The sequence below is a fragment of the Leopardus geoffroyi genome, chromosome D1, assembly GCF_018350155.1.
Source record: "Leopardus geoffroyi isolate Oge1 chromosome D1, O.geoffroyi_Oge1_pat1.0, whole genome shotgun sequence".
NCBI lineage: Eukaryota > Metazoa > Chordata > Mammalia > Carnivora > Felidae > Leopardus > Leopardus geoffroyi.
The window spans coordinates 48860819-48881098 of record NC_059329.1 but is presented as its reverse complement, the minus strand read 5'-3'; the positions used below and the strand labels follow the sequence as shown (position 1 = coordinate 48881098).

The 20280-nt window shown below is 38.1% G+C and overlaps 1 protein-coding gene across 29 annotated transcripts in view; it reads right to left on the bottom strand.

The window, feature by feature from the left end:
• The window catches only part of DLG2 (discs large MAGUK scaffold protein 2), a 2060218-nt gene that overhangs the window by 180315 nt on the left and 1859623 nt on the right, over positions 1–20280 (bottom strand). The window lies entirely within an intron of this gene.

Below are 20280 nucleotides of genomic sequence, written 5' to 3'. Positions count from 1 at the left end.
CATAGCTATTCTTAGTAGCGAAAGTATGTTTTGCAATTGTAACTGACACCATTTGAGTTTCATTTTTGGTAAGCTAAATGACTGGCAATACATTTTCTGGTTTGAAACAACAGATCCTTTAGCTTGGTAAAATTTGCTTTTGCTCAGGCGACCCACCTTATTCACAATTTGCTCTACTGCTTGAGAACATTGCTTAACAAATATGACAAAGGACTTCAAAAACTATCCTCTCCCTTGGAAAGTCCTGGAATTTTCTTATCTTCTGAGCTCTCCACCTTTTATGCATCTAGTTTCATCATCTCTGTGATGCTTTCTTAAGTCTTTCCAGGACTGAGCATTTATTAGCCTGGAACTATACTGAATGCCTTGTATGCAGACTCATCTTATTTCTTCCCTCAACAACCCTGTGGTATGTGTTAGCATCACCCAATTTATGAAAGTAGACACTTGTTCCAGGCTACACAGGAGGAAACTAAATAATGCACCCTAGATTTTAAACCAGGTCCATATGTCCAGATGTTGCCTCTTAATTACTATCCTGAATTGCCTTGGTTGTCCATAACTTTCTTCATGTCCACATCTCAGGGCTGGTTATAGCTTGCGATTTATATTAGGAACACAACAAATGATTGGGGGATAATAGTCATAATAGTAGCCAACAGGTTGTGAACAATTATTTGTGTGAGATAACATTCTGAAAGATTTGCATAAACTCATTCAATCTTAACAAATTTATATGGCAGGTACTATTACCTTATTTTACAGATGACAAACTGAGGCATACAGGGATTAATCAATGAGATTCAGCAAGACAGAGAATGAGAAAGTAAACTGCTACTTCCTATTCCTTATCTATTCTTGCTCCACACCCAAACTAGTGGGTCTGCAGGAGCCCAAATATCCTCTCTGCTCAGACATAAAGTGTATGCCCATACCTGACTTCCTTGTGTTTTTTCCTTTACCGTTTTCAAACCTATTCCTGAATCTTTCTCCAGGCAAGTATTTCCCCAGGTGCTTGTAAGGCTATCTGCCTGGCAGGTCAATAGGTTTGGCTTTCTTCTCACAATCTTACTCATTGGGTTTGGCCTGCCAACGAGGCTCTGTCTTTCTTTGTACACAACAACCCTGTTTAATAGGGATTACCCTCACTTCACAGACGAGGAAGCTGGGGAACAGAAAGGCGAAGCAAGAAGTTCATCTGGGATTTGACAGTAGACAATCTGGCTCCAGAGCCTGGTCTTGATTCACATCCTGCAAAACCATGAATGAATCACTTTTCCCCTCCTCAAATTCTCAGTTCCTGCCAAAGGTAATTGTGATCCCATAGTGAACTGTATTGTATTGATCTCATCCTAAATTGTATTGTTATGTAATTGTTTCCTAAAATGTGGCTTATTTTATTGTAAACTGTTGAGACCATCCCTTTTCCTTTTGGGGTTCCTCAGATGTCCGTCTCAAATGCTGGATTTATTATTATTTGCTCAGTCCTAACTTGGAGGACTGCCCCAGAATGGAATGTCTGTTCAAGCAGAGGCAGAAAATTCCTGTCAGTCCAGGCCATAGTAGGAGTTTTCCAAGGGCTAACAGAAGTCTTCCATTCCGCTCTTCTTTCCTTACTCCATAAATGCTTCCTTGAGCACTCTGCTCTTCCATTGATCACCTTCTCCACCACCTCACCTAAGTCTGCTACGTGTCTCCTTCTGAACATCCTTTGGATTTCCCAGCATGGTAAGACTGAACTAGTACTTCCACGTACCTCCACAAACCTGTTCCTCCTCCCGGAAGGCACCATGGACTACCCAGTCTCCTAGGGCAAGAATGTCAGCAGGACCAGCTCTTGCTATTTGTATAAAAGGCCCAATATTCACGATAATAATAGTAATAATAACAATGATAATAATAAATACCAGGACTGTATAAGAAGCATTCACATTCCCCTTTGTTCTTCTAATTTTTGGCCAATGTAATTATCCAAATATGAAAAAGTTTTGTTTCTCCACATGTACTAGATGACTGTTTTTATTTCTGCTTTAGAAAGGAAATAGACAGCCCTAATTCCTATGTACATATAATCAAAGAAGTGAGACCAAGTGAGATGCCCTTTGCCCCCAAAGGATGAACATTTATTTCACTTTTATTGTGTATAAGGGCATGTGTACAGTATTTGATATAACCCTGCAATTATCCTATGTGGTGGGTACTATTATTCCCATTTCATAGATGAGTAAACAGAGGCCCAGACAAATAAAAAGAATTTCCCAAGTTCACATGGCTGACAAATGATAGTGACAGGATTTAAACCTACATTTGCCCCTAGAACCTATAAACATTCTCCTTACACCATACTGTCTTCAAAGAAACCAAATCTGAAAATAGGACAAAGAAACATGATAATGAGTTTTGCATATTTTTCTTCCATCAGGTAGACTATAAGTTTCTTAAAAGAATTGATTATTAAGTTTCCAAACTAAAATATTTATGCAAGTATTAATTACTACTATTGTGACTTATGAAGACTGGTAGTAAGATTTTACAAATAAATGCTGTAAGGCTGAGAAGACTAAGACACAAACATTGTTTCAATGGGTAAACAGAAGCTCACACTTGTAAAAAAAAAAAAAAGGAGATCTACAAAAGCATAGGTGTGTGTGTGTGTGTGTGTATTCTGAGTACCTACTGTGTCCTGGGAACCATGGTAGTCAATGGTCTTGGAGAAATAAGATATAACCTAGCCCTTAAGGAGCTTTTAGCCCAGTGGGGAGAATATACAGAAACTACAACGTGTAATAATATTATTCAGATTCTAAGACAGAAGATGCTGCAAAGCAGGTCACAAACCAGCAGCATGCCAGCCATGTTTGACCCACAACTATGTCTTCTTTAGCCTCATGGTATTTGGGAAAGATGAATCAAGGTTTAACATTTAAAACTGAGAAATTTCACTCAAAATTCACATACGTGGTTACCCCAAAAAGTGAAGTGAGCCCTGATTCCTGTTGGGCTGCCAGCAGCTTAAGCTGCTGCCTTCAAGGGCAGTATGTGTATATATTTGTATTGAAGGTCCCACGTTTCTTTAAACTAACAATTTTTTAGGAGAATCACCTGTGACATTTTCTCCCAGGAGAACATTTAGTACAATCTTTCACCTTGGTAACAGTGCTCACATGACCGTAGATAAAGTCATGCGTGACATTTAAGGTGACAAACATAAAAATGATCAAGGCAGTATTGACAGGAGGAGAAAAGATGGAGGTACATGTATGTGGGTGGGTGCAGACAGAAAGGATGATGAAGACAGGTGATAAAATTATTTTACCTCCCTCCCTCCTTCAATCTCTCCTTCCTTTTCTGTCTCTTTCCTTCCATCTCTCCCTTTGAGTACACTTGTCATGACTTCTCCAAAGCTTGTGTTCTTCCTGCTATGGCCCAGAACTTGCAACAAGGACAAAGGCAACTGAAAATGCTCTAGAAATCTCCCATCCCAGATTCCAGAGGACACTGCAGAGCTGCCTCAATGGGAGGTTATGTGAATCAACTGCCTCATATATGTTTGGCTCAAGACAGGAGCAAAGCACAATTTTGGAGGCAGCTATAAAGCTGATTAGCAAATCCTCAGGACACAATAAATGAGTCTTTTATGTAAATTAACACATTAATGCATGTCCTGATATGTTCATCTCTCAACACCATGCCTACTGTGAGGAGGAATATTAGTATCTCTATGGGACATCTGTATTTCAATATACATGGACTGAGTTAATATATATTTCTACTGATAAATGTCTTTAAAGATGGCCTATACTATCTACTGAATGAATACACGCTTTGAAGCATGTTCAAATGGCCTTCAAAGTTAATACAAATTAAAATGAGACCCTATCTGCAAAAGGCAAGCACTGCCAATTAAAACCTCACTATTTGGTCTCAAAAGGATACCCTCAGCTCTTTCCTCTTTAATCTTTGAATTATCTACATTGTCAGGAATCTCATGGAGAGATGATACAGTGGGCAAGGATGGGACTTAAAAGAAAGAAACAACTATTTCGAAGCTACCTATCACGTCTCTGCTCTATTAAATGTGTTAATATATTAACTCATTTAATCTCTCCCAATCAAATGTGAGCCAAATGTGGGGAATATTTTGTCTCTTTGTTCACTCTTGTGCTTGCAGAACAATTCCTGGCACATAAGAGGTGCTTGTTCTAGCTGTTCTCTATTAGTCCTTAGCACCAATCCTTAACCCCCCACCCTGATGCTCTCCGCTGTATCACAGGGGCTAGAAACCTGCGAACCATCTTTCCAGAATCACCTGTCAGCAGCGTTACAGTTTTGACTCCTTCAATCAGAGTAACTTCCATAAATTTTGGGATGTGGAAGGGTAAAGGCATACTGGGACAGGATTTTGCATTACTACCACTGCTTTGGCTTCTTACAGTTTCCTAAGACTCTACAGTTAGGGCCGCAAGAAGCTATGAAATGTGTTCTTGAAATTTCCCAATTTGGGTACAGCTGTCCCTACCCCTGACCATCGTTCTTCCAAACCTTCCAACAATCACTAAGGACATTAATACACTAAGTTATAGCCCTTTCTGCTTAAAATACATAACATGGTGTCTCTTTTCCTAACTGATTTAATGTTCCATAAATACTGGTTAAACTGAGTAAAAAAAACAACCAATTCAAAGGGCGGTATCTACCTAGCAGTTATAGAACCGAGGTTCCTAGAGATGAAATAGTTTAGGATTACAAAGCAGATTATTAAATGTCAGAGTTGAGAGTTGAGCCCTATACTGTCTGATGCCAATGTACTTTTGCTCTTTCCATTCAGACACTGTCCTCAGTGGGCACAGCATGCCATGTTGCTGCCAAAATCTTATCTTAGGGGTTAAGAGCTATTCTTTTCATTGTTCCTCCTGCTGGTGCACCACTGTGGCCTGGAAATCTCCTCATAAGTTGGAAGAGTACATTGTTCCCAAGAAAAGCTGTCTATTAAATATGTATTAGACCTGGAAGGACACCCTATTAAGAAGGTATATTTTATTTGCATTATCAGTGCAGATACAGTGTGTGTGTGTGTGGCCAAGCAGAAACTTGCAAAGTACTAATTGAGTAACTAGATGAATGAAAGTTCATGTGTTTCCTTGGCCAGAAGTTCCTTGGAAGATTGCATGCTCTGACTCAGGGGTCACTTGGGTCATGAACCACTTGTAGGTTGGTAATTCCATTAGCCTTAGCACCAGGATCCCATCCATTGTTCAGCACAGTAACAATGTCTATTAGGCTGTTGATTTTCCTTGGGAAACCTCACGTGTCAACAGCATGGTAATTCTGAGGCAGATAGAAGAATTCATCCCTACTTTACAAGTGCAATACTGAAAACTATTAGTTTATGTCTATTGTAATATAGTAGCAAAAGCACTGCATTTGAAACCAAATAGATCTGGGTTTTCATCCTGATTTCTGCTGCTTACTAGAACTTAAACCTTAGGCAAGTTGTTTCTGTGACCTCAGTATTCTCATCTATGTATCTCTAGACTTCTCTGGAGCTACTGGAAGGATGAGCTATAGCAGCATCTGGTATAAATTCAGTGAGTGAAAATAGTAGTGCCATCTTTAATAGTGAGGAAGGGTTTGCTGAAATACAGGCTGTCATCCTGCCGGCTGGTCCATGTTATTCCATGAACTCTTCAGTCCCAAACTGGTAGTGGTGGTGTAGAGGGACACTTAAAAACATGTTTTTCACATTCATAATTATACTACCTAGAGAGGTTATATAATTGCAAAGAATGGAGTGTCTGCATTTAATAACTTTTGTAGGCTTCATGGTGTCTGGTGCTTTTGAGGTGGGGGAGTGGGAATGGCTGGCACAGAGTGGGTGAAGCATAATCATCACACCATACTTTCCCTTCAGATGAGATTCAAGATTAGACTCACTAGAAGATTGTGGGGGTGGACAGGTAGAGTTGGGTGCCTTTTGCATGCTAAGAGGTAGTAGTTAAAGCTGTAGAAATGAATGAGGTCATGGATAGTTTTGGATTAATTGAGGGAAAACCACTCAACTTCAGAAAACTCACAGTATTAGCCTCTGCTTCACACCCAACAGATTTTTAATGAATATTTGTTGAATTAATAAATAAATACCAGATTGGAAAGTATACCAATCTTGCTTACAATGCCTGTGTCCCCCACTTCTCTTATGATCCAGACTAAATTTTCTTTTAATAGCTAACTGAAGTAAGTGTGCTTTCTGAGTATTCTGAGTCTTTCAGTTTGAAAAAGTCCTCTTCTGAAAGCCCATCAATCAGCATTAATATTTCTTGCTTTATTGAGATATGGCAGGCACGATGAATGCCTACTTTTATAGCTTACTTTGCAACTAGACTTTCAGGGCAGAAAACATGTTTTCTTGCATGGCCAAAAATTCCTCCATCCAGCAGGGTAATTGGCTACAACAAGCTTTTAATAAATAGAAACTTAGTGCTTAGTTTTATTGGTCTATGTTAAATTTTTTTAAAGTTCATTTATTTATTTTGAGAGAAAGGGAGAGCAAGCAGAGAAAGGGCAAAGAGAGGCAGAGAGAGAATCCCAAGCAGGTCCCGCATTGCCACCACAGAGCCCGATGGGGGGCTGGAACTCACAAACCTCAAGGTCATGACCAGAGTTAAAACCAAGAGTCAGATGCTTAACCAACTTAACCACCCAGGTGACCCAGTTTTAAAATGTTGTCAGAGAAGGAAAAAATAAATAAATAGAATTTTGGAACCTTAAAAGTGTTGAAAAATAAAATGTGTGCATATAAATGACTGGTGCTAAGGTTGGAAAAGACAAAACTTTAAGCAACCAGAGGGAGGGCACTGAGTGCTGATAAAACTAGAACTGTAGTGTGAGGGAGAATCTTGTATGGAAGAAGCTGGTAGAGTTGGTTCTAGGAGGGAAGAGATGGGCTCTTCTTCATTCCTCAACAATTCCTGGGTTACCTAACTACATCAAGTACTGTGTTAGGCAATATGGATACAATAATAAGTAAAGGAGTGAAAAAGACAAGAAGGTGACATATGCAAGTGTGCATGGTGTTGGGAGACAAGACAAGAACTATTACATTCCACTGGGATTTTTCTCAGAGTCCTGCCCAGCTTGACCCACGATCTCCTGCATGCTTTTTATAAACATTTATGTCAATTTTCTGCTTCATGCTTTCATTAGCACTGTTTTTTAGATTAACCTATCCATTGCTAGACAGATCTCATTATCAAAGAGTGCAATCTCTTTCTTTTAATTTCTCCTCTATGAGATCTACTTCTGCCCCTTGCAATTATATAAAATAAGTTTATAATCTCTCATCTCCTTAAGAGGCTCTCTTGTATTTGAATAGTGTGGTCATGGTATTTGCTGTTCTTATTCATAAACCTAAGCATCCGTGATTTCTTCAACTAATCTTTATCTGATAAAGTTTCCAGAGTTTTGTTCCCCAAGTGGTTACCTCTAGAACAATTTAATTATAACTCTATAATAAAGTGATCCTTGTGCTGAGCATAAGACTCCATCATGGTCTGAGAAGAACAGATACTCAAGAGAGGATCGTGACTTTCCCAAAGTCACATTGTTGGCAAGTGGAAGGGACACAATTCAAAGCCAGGGCTTCAGCCTACTATGCCAGTTCCCATCCAACCTATAAATATAAATGAAGAATGAAGACCCTTTCATTTCCTCTCCAATCAGATTTTAAACAACACAATAATCTCACTGTAGTCTTGTCTACCTATGGTCAATAATCTTCTTCCAAATTCAGACATACATTCGAACTGGCCTGGGCAACCTGGAATGTGTGGTCACCCTTGTATATATCAAAGGCATATCTCCCTTTTGATAATTAAAACTGCATGTATTTATAGGCATATATCAAAAGAATGAAATATAGAAAAACATGAATAAAGGAAATTTCAAGAAAGAATTTCTTAAAGTAAACTTTTGTCTTTTGTCTACATTATAGATCAGATTACCCTTTCTCAGTGGATTCAGAGTTTTCAAGTGCATTTTTCATTCATTTGCCCTTTGAAATAGAATTATTGCCATTTAAAGGTGATAATGCAAACTCTGTTCTACCTACACTTATTAGAACTAAAGCTGTCTGAGGATATGGCATTCAGATTGATGTACCCTGCTGGAGGATGGTACACATGGGACTGGTATGATGTTAATACATTCTCTAATTCATTTGTAAACAGAATTCTGTTTTCAGTTTTGTGAATCCTGAGGTTTGGGTTGAATTTTAGTTTCCTAGTCCTCAGCACATAATCTTAAAAGGGGCACTTTCATATGTTTTTCACAAATATTTATTACCAGAAAAATAGAGTGGACAGCATAGTGATTGGTCCAGAAATGCAACTAGCTTATGCAAAAATTTTAGGGTCTATGCTGGAGAAATCACTGATCCTTTCTTCAGGAGTAGCTAATTTCCTTCTAGTTGGTCCAGGGTCCAGTACTAGGCATGTGCAGAAATAAAGACAGGTAAGGATGGTCCCTGTCTCCCATTCACTTTACAATCTCCTGGGGAGATGACATGAAAAAAAGAAAAACAAAAGCAAAAAGATGGAGCTCAAGCCGAAATCCATGGAAGAAGAGATTTAAATGGATAGCACTGGTCACATCTGGCATTACAGATGTGGTGGTCATTGAAGCAGGGTAGGATTTTTGAAGGCAGGGTGAAAGTCCTCTGACTCACATAGCAGCATCCAATTGCTAAGGTGTAAAAATTCAGGGATAGAAAATCTATTTTCAACCCTTTTTTTTCTATCCTTGCCTATCACTTTTCTCTGCTCTGACAACCTATTTTATGAGCTTAGAACAACAACAACAAAAAACTGTACAGAGTCCCAGGACACACCTTGCTGTTTCATATCTCTGTGCCTTTGTATAGGCTACTCCATCCACCTGGGATATTCTTGGTCTTTTAATTCTTTAATATACTGTGGAGACATCCCTTTCAGAGAAGCTTTCCCTAGCCCCTCTAAGTAGAGGTAATCGTTCCTTTCCCTGGGTCACCTCTGTATTTCGTTAACACTAATATAACTGTACTCATACCCTGATATCATAATTTAAATGACAATAAATTACCAGTAAAATTGTACATTTATTTGTCTTTCTGCTAGATGAGAGTTTCTAAAGCTCAGGGATATGTTTCACTCAGCACTAGATCTCTAGTCCCTGGCAGAACTTAGAAGACAATAAATGCTTGCGGAGTTTAATTGAAACTTCAGACAGCAACAATCCTTCATTTCCTGGACAAATAATTTCCTGGCGCATCAAAGTGCTCTATTAGAATATTTTCCCAATCCTGAGCTTGCCTTAATTAATCTGCTTATTCACTGAATGCTTAACATGAGCCAGGCAGAGTGTTAGGTCCTGGGAGTGGTAGACAAAACAGACATGGCCCTGCCTCTCATATACTCCCTCCTCTTGTTCAAACCCAGTCAAATTATTCATTCCTGTTACTTTGCTGTAAAGTAATATTCTTGCCTCCAGGGTAACTCATCAATTCAGAAGGCCACGCATAAAAGCAAATTGGTGTAGAGTAAGCTTCAGCTGAGAAATCTATAAAGAAGCATTCCATACCTCTGTGCCCTTTGGAAACAGTACTCTTTCCTTAGGCATATATGTATATGTATCTCTATGTACATGTACATTCCTATGGCAAATGTATGCATATATCATAAATATTCAATATGCAATTAAGGCCCATAGAAGAATACAACCCATTTATAAATAGAATAATCCCCTGGCCCTTCAAACTTAGACCCACTTAATTAAAACCAGAGCATGGTTTGTACTTTTAACATAACAGTTTATGGTTTTCAAGTTTAAATCTTTTAGTTTTGGTCCTTTGTTTCTTTCAACTCCATTGTGAAGGCCCCACAAGTACATTTATGTCCTGAAACTGAAAGATAACTGTCCCAAACTTGAAATTAAAGAAACAAAAAATTAATATCAAACAACTCAAAATGCTTTAATGTATTTTCTGGTACCAGATATGGCTAAACAAAGTAAGAACTAAATAAATATTTCACAAATAAGTGAATACGTGAATGAAAGAACAAATACTTGCAATTTATGGAATTCTTTATTAGGGCAAGCCAATGGAAGAGGTTATGGCTTTAAAAGAGAAAGACAGTTCAATACCAAGCCTTGACCCAACTGGTGAAAAGAACTCTACCTAGATCACAAAAACAAAAACAAAAAAACCCCAAACTTTATAGCTATTCTTTAAATTATTTCTTTTCTCACGTCTTAGGACAATGACATATCTTTGGTGGGTATAATATCCCATCTACCTAACCCAACAAGCTTATCCTGTTGCAGTCAGGTATTTAACACCCCATGAATTCCAATGGAGATTAGAGGTAAGCAGATGTCTGATTAACTTCTCCATTCCCCCAAAGCCTTGCCAGTTATGGTTATTTTTTCAGTTACTGGGTTTTTATCATTTTTGGATTTGCTTTATACATCAAAAAATGAATTGGATGTTTGTGGTGGTGGGTGATAAGGCCCCCTGAAGAAAGTAAAAGCAGAAGGAAATGTCAACATTTACTGAGCCCTTGCTTTTTTTTTCAGGCCCTGTGCTAGATTTTGTACATACAAAAAGAAAAATAACACACTCCACTGAAGGGTCTATATATGGATACTCAGTTCTTATTACTGGGTGTCATAATAGGTCTTGGTATACATATTCCTTATTTGTAATTTAGTTTCAGAAAGAATATGTATACCAGAGAAGGAAACAGATCCCTTTGGGTTTTCTCTCATGCACATATTCATGAAATTCCAAGTTTGTGTTGTCATAGATGAAGAAATTTTATTAAAAAAATAGAAAATCCCATCTGGTCTGTGAAACAGGTTTCTCTAGGGGATATCATGCATGTTTTTACAAATTCATCTCATTGGGTTGTTTCTGAGTGGGTAACTAAAAATCTGAGGGACAGATGGATTCCTTTCTATTGTTAACATATATAATACACATTATTTGGGAAAAATTTGGCAATATAAGTAAATTAATATTTCCAGTAATAATATACTGCTAGTGATTTACTGATTTGCTTAAAAACTTCTTAAAACAATAGAAATGGGGCTGACTTTTGTTGCTCTTGGCACTTCAGCATAGTCTGGATCAAGGGCAAGAGAGCTGAGTAAATCCTGGCAAAGCCCCCTCCAGACTTTCCATTCTGTGCTTTTTAGAGGTGCAATTTCTACTGGTACAAAATAAGCACCTGCAAAGGACTGAAAGAGTGCTCATAAGACTTGAACAAGGAAGTTGATGAAAGTCTCCTCAGAAGTTTTGTAAATTTACATGCAAAACAGGGTCAGATAACCATAATTTAATTAAAAAAATTTTTTAAATAGAAAGAAAGTGTTTTTCTTTATATTTGCCTTATCTCTATAACAATTAAACAGGTTTGGAACAATGCTATCTTACACTAATTAAGAACATGGCCTCACAACATGGCATTTCATGAATATTAAATACAAGTGTGTGAATTATCTAGTTTCAATTATGCTGTAACATCCCTGGCTTTCAGTCATGAGCAAATACTGTTTTGTATATAGAACATGCATTGAGATTTGTTTTTTCAGGAATCAGATGAAACTAGGAGAAATGAAGGGGAGCCCACTGCTTGAATCACACACCCTGATGTAGACCTTGGAGGTCTGTATCTACTCACTTATTATTCAACTTTCTATCCAACATTATTGAGCCCCTCCTATGAGCCAGTCGATGGGAGGACAAAGAAAAATCTTGATCCTCACTAATGAGCTCCTTCTGGTGATGGCAACCCACATAAACAGATAATTATAAAACATGCCTAGAGCATTTGGGATCTAGTAAGAAGATGAAACCCACTGGTGGGGAGGGAGGGAGGGAAGAGAAAGGTCTTCTAGGAAGATAAAAAAAAGGAATAATGCTTCTTTATTTGTTTGGTTATCTGTATCCTTACTCATTTCCCTCTTCTGTATTATTCTGATGAAAATCATTTCATCTATGAATATGTCAGTGTGTATTTTAAAAATCATAATACTATTATCACATCTAAAATATCACCAACAACTTATCATCAAATATCCAGTTGGTATTCAGATCTCCGTCTCAGGAATGTTATGAATATTTTTTATAGCTAGTTTGAATTTGGATCCAATAAGGTTCATGGATTACAATTAGTTGATGTGCCTTTTAAGTGGCTTCCTGTGTCTCTTTTTTTTTTTTTCTTTCTTATTTGTTGAAGAAGTCTAAATTTTAAAAGTAGAGTCAGGAGTAAGACAAAGGGGAGGGGAGGAAGAAAAGAAGTCCAGAAGAATAGGTTGTCAGGAGCAAAAAACCCTGTAAAGGCACTGAGGTCTTCCTCACTTTTCTTAAATATACAACCTTCGTGACCATTCTTATTTTGGAAACACTGCTCAGTATGCACTATCTCCTTACAATGCTCTTATCTTCATATGTAGTAAATTCCTGCATCATCTTCAAGCTTCAGCTTTAGAAATTATTCCTCAACTTCTCAATCCCACATTGTCTTCACCCCCCTGAAGAATATATTACCTGGTATCTATTAGTTAACCATGCTAGTTGCTGGGCACAGAAGGATAAATGAAATCAAATCCCTCCTCTCAAGAAACTCACTGTGAGATATTTTGGGAAGAAAGGAAGTGATTCCATACTCGGGTCCATAAATGTACACTTTCCTATATAATTTAGTTACAACAAGTGCATGCTCATTGTATGCATTCCATAAACTGGAAAGAAGAATTAGAAAAAAAGTTAGATTTGCTGTAAAATAGTTAACAAATAGTCTCGCTCTTTCAGTTTTCATTTAAAGATGGAAAGTAAAACTTTGCCAATAGACTAAATATTTAGGCTGTGCTTTGTTGCTTTTTCTAATGTTCCTATGCTATGCAAAGATTATAAGAAGATTAATATTGAAAGATTAGATAATCAAATTATAATGAGTTTAGTTCCTATGGGAACTAAATGAGAAATAGTTCCCATTTCTACTTTTTATACTGCTGTTGAAACAACTGAAGAAAGCAGTATAAAAATGTATTATCTAGTCATATTTTTAAATGATGCTCCTGACTGTGGACAATCCAGGAATACTCTTTCATTCACTTAGGGGCGATTTTGATTTTAGCCTTTGCCAAGTTAAAAAAAAAAATACATCTTCAAATTTACCACACTAGCACCTAACGCCAAGCCTTGCATATAATGAGCAAGAATGGATAATGCATGGGCTTTCCACCACTTTCTAGTTGTGTTATCAAGCCTTATTTTCTCCTCTCTTCTCATAGTGCTACTATGAGAGGTAAACAAGATAATGTGTGCAAAGTGTTTTGCCCACAGTGGTAGCAAACAAATGGGGAATTTAGTTATGATTGGTTAAATAAATAAATAAATTGAATGTTTTGTTCTTGTCCTTCCTACCCTATCCAAATCCCTGACCAATCTTTCCAGACAATCTAAAAAACTATCTCCTTTATCACTCTTTAAAAAATCATACAGGACTGTCTTAAACATCTTAGCACTTAATTATATGCTGTTTCTGGGTCTGAATGTTATTCTCAACTGTAGCCATAAGTTCTTAAAAAATAAGATGGGTCTTCTACAGCAGTGATGTCAAAATATTTAACAACTAGCTGTGTCAGACATTAACTCTTTAGTGAATCTTCAGTTAATCAATGAGGTCTTTAGCTGCTCTGTCCTGGAGATGCATGAAAGCCCCGCATAAGGGCCTGGAATGGAGAATGGTCTAAAGCAGTTGGGAGGGAGGCACTCACGGGGCCCAGATGAGAAGCTATTTACCAAAAAGAATGTAAATATTCAGTGGTTTAAGAACCAGGAATACTGAAGGCAGCCTGAATATTAGTACTGGTCTCTTTGATACCTCTTTGGCACCCCTTATTTGTCAGAAACTCAAAACACTTACTGATGAGGTAAGAAATTCAGCCAAAATATATTTTCTCTTGCCAGTTCTCTACTTGTATAATTAAAGCTCAAAATAAAACAAAAAAGAGCCTATCTGGTTTGTGCAAACGGGAAGTAAAGTTGTGTCACGGGATAATGACACTTTTTAATACTTGGGTGCCATACATGCTTTTAAATCAACATTATCTACCATCCTTCCACTACCTTTAGTTGCTCTTTCTCTGTACTGAAAAGCTGTCTCATTTGAAGAGGAAGAAACCATGTCCCGGGGAAGCATTTCCTTCATGGTTACTGCAGCCTTCTCTGACTGAAGAATGTTTTCTGAGTATGTCTTAGGTTCCTCACTGACACAGCTGGGTTGGGACCCCTTTCCCAAGACTGGCTGCAATTTTTCTGAACAGATTTACTACACCAGAAGCAAATGGCCCAAGGAAATATACTTGGATTCTGTGTATTGCCATTATTGAGTGTTGTTTGGAAAGAAGCTAGACCAATGAATATTTAGGTGCAAGCTCATTAGGTAGGCAGGTTGACAGTATTGAGATAAGCTTCATGGGTAAAAAAAAAAAAATTATGATTACATGTGGATGCCATGAACAGTATGAGTGCGCTTCCTATAGAAAGTAATTAAGTCTTGTCACTTCCTCTTCTATGCTGCGAAGGTGGAAAACAACTGAAGCACAGCTAATGGAATTTGGATCCAGCAGGTTTAGTGGAAACTGTTACCAAGTCCATCCACCAAAATCTTATTTAGAAAACTTCTTATTCCCTCAGTGGAAAGAAATGGGTGAAAAGTGGAAAGTAGTGAGTATTGCCTGAGGCCAAAGAACTGAAGGATTAATAAATTATACAAACTGTGAATCACAAAGTCACCAAAGTCTAATTTTGCTATAGAGCAATGATATTTGGCTAATGAATATTTTATTCTAGTCTATCTCTTTCTCACTGTGATATATATACATACAACTGGCAAACACATCTAGTCAAAAGTATCCCCATTTTATAGCTTCACAAATATCATGATAGCAATATGCAAATAAATTTGAGGCATTGGGTGAGTCATTATCCTTCCTGAACAAGTTTCAGAAGCAAAGAGGGAGAAGAAGGATGACAATGGTATGGTCTAGCGCTAAAGTATTATAATTTTGAGCCAGAGGACATAAACTTTAAGGTTCATACTAAGTTGACCAAATCTGTAGTCACACTGTAAAAAATAAGAACATTTGACTGTGGTTTAGCTTAAAACCCAAGGGGCGCCTGGGTGGCGCAGTCGGTTAAGCGTCCGACTTCAGCCAGGTCACGATCTCGCGGTCCGTGGGTTCGGGCCCCACGTCAGGCTCTGGGCTGATGGCTCAGAGCCTGGAGCCTGTTTCCGATTCTGTGTCTCCCTCTCTCTCTGCCCCTCCCCTGTTCATGCTCTGTCTCTCTCTGTCCCAAAAATAAATAAACGTTGAAAAAAAAAATTAAAAAACAAACAAACAAACAAAAAAACCCAACTGCTATCAGCAACAACAGGTTTTGGTGAAACTGAGACGTTAGGTTTTCTGTTAATTATACCACTGGACAGATGGCTTCTGGCTGGTAATTTCTGCAGTAGTGCCAATATAAAGATCAGCAGAGTGTTGAACAATTACCTGGTTAGTTTTTGTTACTGTAGAGAGCTTTTATTTTCTACCTTGAAGCCTTTCCCTCTTTCTTATCTCTTGGCAAACCCCTACTCAACATGGAAGTCAGTTTAAGGACATGCACCATCATCTGCTTGGCCTTCTTTCCATTAATTCTAGTGAACATTTGTACATTATGTATTGTACATATCACAAGTTGAAGATGGCTTTGGATGCTGGGCCAGTGTCCATCATCACCACCATCCCCTCCTAATAGTGACAGGTGCTAGAGTTTGTTTAGGAACTCATAAGGTCATGGGGAGGCTGTCTTTACCCTGTTGAAGCTCTAGAATGGGGCTGGTGATTTGGTTTTATGTTTATGGGTAAACCAGTCCATTCAAAGTGAATTATACTGATGATTCTCAGGATCTCTTTCTGGCTGTATACGACTAAGAAAACAAGTCACTCAGGAGCCACTGACAACTGTCCTGGGACCACGAGGGCAGTTAGACTTAGGGTGCAGCTAATACCAAAAGAGGAAGCAAGATAAAACCAAAGGAAATGGACTTCTTGACAACCTGGTGAGCCATAGGATCAGACTTCTTGCGTTTGGCTTTACTACTGTACTTTTAGGTTATAATCACCAGTACATTCCCTTTATGAAGCAAGTCAGATTGAGTCATGGTTTCTGTTACTTGTACTATAAAGCAACCTTACCTGCTCCTGTTATGGCACAGTAAGAATCACACTGTGATAGAACAGAGGGCTCATGTGTTCATTTCTCTTGGATCATAAACTCCTTGAGTTCAAAGATTATTTTTCATTTTTGTAATCTTAGTACCTAGCAGGACATCTGGCACTGGTCTATGCTTAATAAATGATTAATAATATAAAAAAACCCCAAAACTAAACAAGTAAATAAAATAAGGTAATCTGGATTATTTGGGAAACATCTCTTTCCCAAGTATTTTGAATATTTTTAAATATTTGACTTGACTTCCCCATATGGTCAGATATCTTCCACAATCTATCCATAACCATTTCTCACTTTAATTCAATTCCCTAAAACTTTTTTTTCTCCTTTTTCTTCCTAATCGTATAAACAATGTATGCTCATTACAAAGTTTCAAAAGATACATAAAGTACACAAAAGAAAGTAAAAATCAATGGCGTCTATGCCACCCACGGCATATACTGCTAGGAGTTTTCAATGTGGAGGTTAAATGATAATTCTGTTTTGTCCTGTTTTTGTTTATGTTTTATCTCCTGGACCATTCCCAGTACCACCTCTGCTAAGAAAAATAAATGTGGCACACACCTTAGTCATCAGAGAGTCATCAGTTTACTGTATTTTCAGACCGAGTGAACATTTAGTGTAGTCACACTATGTGCTAAGTGTTTACTGTGCCAGATGCCTCCACATGGATGAGGGAATAGCTATTTACTGGGATATGAGTTATCTCATTTACATCCTCCCAACAGCCTTGACACAGGAATGACTATACTTGCTACATAGCTAAGGAAAGCAAGGTGGTAAGATTTAGCACTAGGGAATACTTCCCAAGATGTACTTTTCCTTTGCATCTAGAAAACTACTTCATGAAGACAAACCCAAAATCACTCTGTTAATTGCATAAGAACTTTCACGGCATTAAAAATACTTTTTAAAAAACATTAAATCCTCAAGATTCTTAATAATTACAGAGATTTTGCTGCCTGGAACTCGTGGTGGTTAGCTCTTCTTAAGTAGGTCTTTGTATCTGATACAACAGAAGATGAAAAGGAGCCAGTGGGAGCATTAAGCCTGGACAGAAGAAGGGGTGTGATAATAATGGGAGGCCACACAAAGCCATTTGTTGCCCTGGCTGCTTTTTGAAACAGCCTGTAAGGCAGGGTTCCTCGTGGAACCCTTAGGCAGCCTTCCATTAGTTCATAGCACTAAGGGTTACAACCACAATTTAAAACTGAGCTAAGAGAAGGATACCTGAAATTAACAACAGTCTCCCTGAGCAACTATACTTTCAAATGGCATAAAAGATAGATGATAGAGAGTTTTAATCCAGCTGACCCTAAAGGTCATCTTCCTAAATCAGTCTATGCCTCTGAACTGGAGGCATAGCCTTGATGGATCATGTTGCTGTCAGTTCCAAAATGGAACTTAAAAAGCTTTTAGTCTGAGATCTTCATAGCTTTGATCACTTTCTTGCTCAAGTGACTTCTTTTGGCTTAATGGGAAAAAAGGTCAAAAGCAAAAACAAACAAAATTCCCATAAAACCAACCCACTGGAATTTCAGTGTCACTATTCTGAAATAGAAATAAACATTCCTCAGCACAGATAGGATTGCCCTAACAGTTTGGGGGCCCAGAACAAGGACACAAGTGGAGGCCCTCAGACCTAGGCCAGCCCCTCTTCTTTGCCATTGTTTCTTCCTGCACCACCAAAGGGCTTTCATGTAGATGTGTGACCATCCCAACTCGTGAGTCCAAGCTCTGATCAACAAATTATCGCCCCAGCCTCATCCCCCACTCCCAGGAAAACAGTAGCCTCTTGGTTTTCCTTCATACTCAGGAGTGGGCACACAGTACAACTCCTGCAAGTTGGCTCAGGATTGTTTGGGGAGGAAATTCTGGGACCCTATTTATTCCAAATGTCATCTAGGGAGCAAGATCCAAATGGGCCCACCTCTTGGCAAAACAGACTCCTCTAAAACTAGAGGCCCAGAGGAAAGTTGCCCAGGTCAAAGGGCTATGGTGATTCAGGGTACCTTTTAAACCTTACCTTGAATTTAGTAGATTTATGACCTTTTAAATTTTTACATCTTTTTATACTAAGTTTTATATTTTGTTAAGAATTGTAAAGAGAGCTTAGGAAAATGTGATCTTGATTGGCGTAGACCAAAAACGAGAGCAAAGGAAAAGGAAATCTTCAGCATTATTTTTTTTTTTAAACCCCTTAAACTGATAGGGGTTAAATATGTGGGGAGAAGAATCAAAACAGATCCAGGGCCAAGATTCCAAAGTGGAACCATGTAGAGCGGGGAAAATCCTATCGGATAATTCCACCATGGTGGGCGCAGGTTAGATTCTAGAGTCAAACAGATGTGAGTTCAAATTCTGCCATATGCCAATTTAAATTAGAAGTATTTAAATGAGATTTTCTCTCATCTCATTTTCTCATTTGACAATGGAAAGCCAAAAACCTACCTGGTGGGGCTGTGGTAGGATTAAATTGCAAAGTAAATGTAAGACATTCAGTACTCTGCATGGGACTTAATAAACAATATTTACTATAATAATCAGGTACTTTAATGCAGTGTCAGGGCTGGAATTATGACCTAGCCCTTGTTTAGCAAAAAACTTAGAAGGCTGTCATATATTATTTGGCATCAGTTTGTTTCCACGCTCCCCATTTGAAATCAAGTTTGTTCTTTGAACAAGGTAAGGACTTTGGATGTCATTCTAAGGATTAGTTAAAAGTAAACTGAAAGGCAATAATAACTCCATCTTTACTAGGTTTCCAAAATAAAAACAGAAATAAATTATCTAGCTGTAAAAACTATATCTTACTAACAAGAAAAAAATTATAATCTTCCCATTTACTGTGCATAATTCTTTTAAAACCAACATCAGACTTCGTTAACCTCTTTTACAAAATTCAACTTGTAACAATAATCACTACCTTTTATTGAGTCCCCTCTGTGCCAAACAGCGTACCATTTGCTTTACAAACAACATCTCTCTGGTGTAATCGTGGTAACTTTCCCCTCCCCCATTTGACAGATAAGGAGAGTGAGATGCTCACCATGGCCACACAAACCCCTGCCCGTTTCACTCCCACAAGGCTGGAGCCAGGCTCTGAAAAGCTCCTTTAAACCTCTTCCCCTTCACCCTTCCCAACCTCTCTCAAAGAAAATGATATATGTCACGTAAGCAAAATGTTAATGCCTCTTTGGCTTTTAATCCTTTGTTGAGAGACATGTTTTTGTGTGTATGCGCTCTCTCAGAAGGTTCTTGTCACAGTTCATGTTTGTCTTCCTGCAAATTTAATTGAAAATAACTCATGCTAAATTTTCTTTTGCTGCTATAAATAGATCATATTCTTGGTGGGTGGAGAAGATGAAAAAGCCACCACCAAATAAGAAGAAACTCAGTTTATTGAGATCGGTACATTGGTTTATTTTTTGATAAAACCATTCCAAATCAAAACCCAGATACTGCCACAAAATAAACCACGGGCCCTGGCATATGATTTACAAAAATGTGGTACAATAAAATCCAATGTACAATACATCGCAAAAGTACTTTATAACTATATTGTTCTTGGCATTAAAATATATTAACATTTTTAGGAATCTTCAGCTGTGTGTCCCAAGCTTTACAGAGCCTCATGGGTTGGTCAGACCATAAGATGCAGATGTTTGTTTATACCTGCAATGATTTGCTGAATTTGCTGTCTTAATCATTACTGCTGGAGCCAAAGGGCTTTGAGCTGAACATAAGACGAAAAGACGTTTTACAGACCCCATGTGGGGCAGCCGTTTGTAGATTAGAAACCAAGTCTCAGGTTACACACCCCTAAGTGCCAACCACAATACATCACTCCTCTGCTCTTTTAAACAGAACTTCTTCAGAGAAATGGAAAATATGGAAAAGCTATTTATGGACAAAAGAAATATGCCTGAAAAATGTGTTCCTGGAAAAAGATATATTCC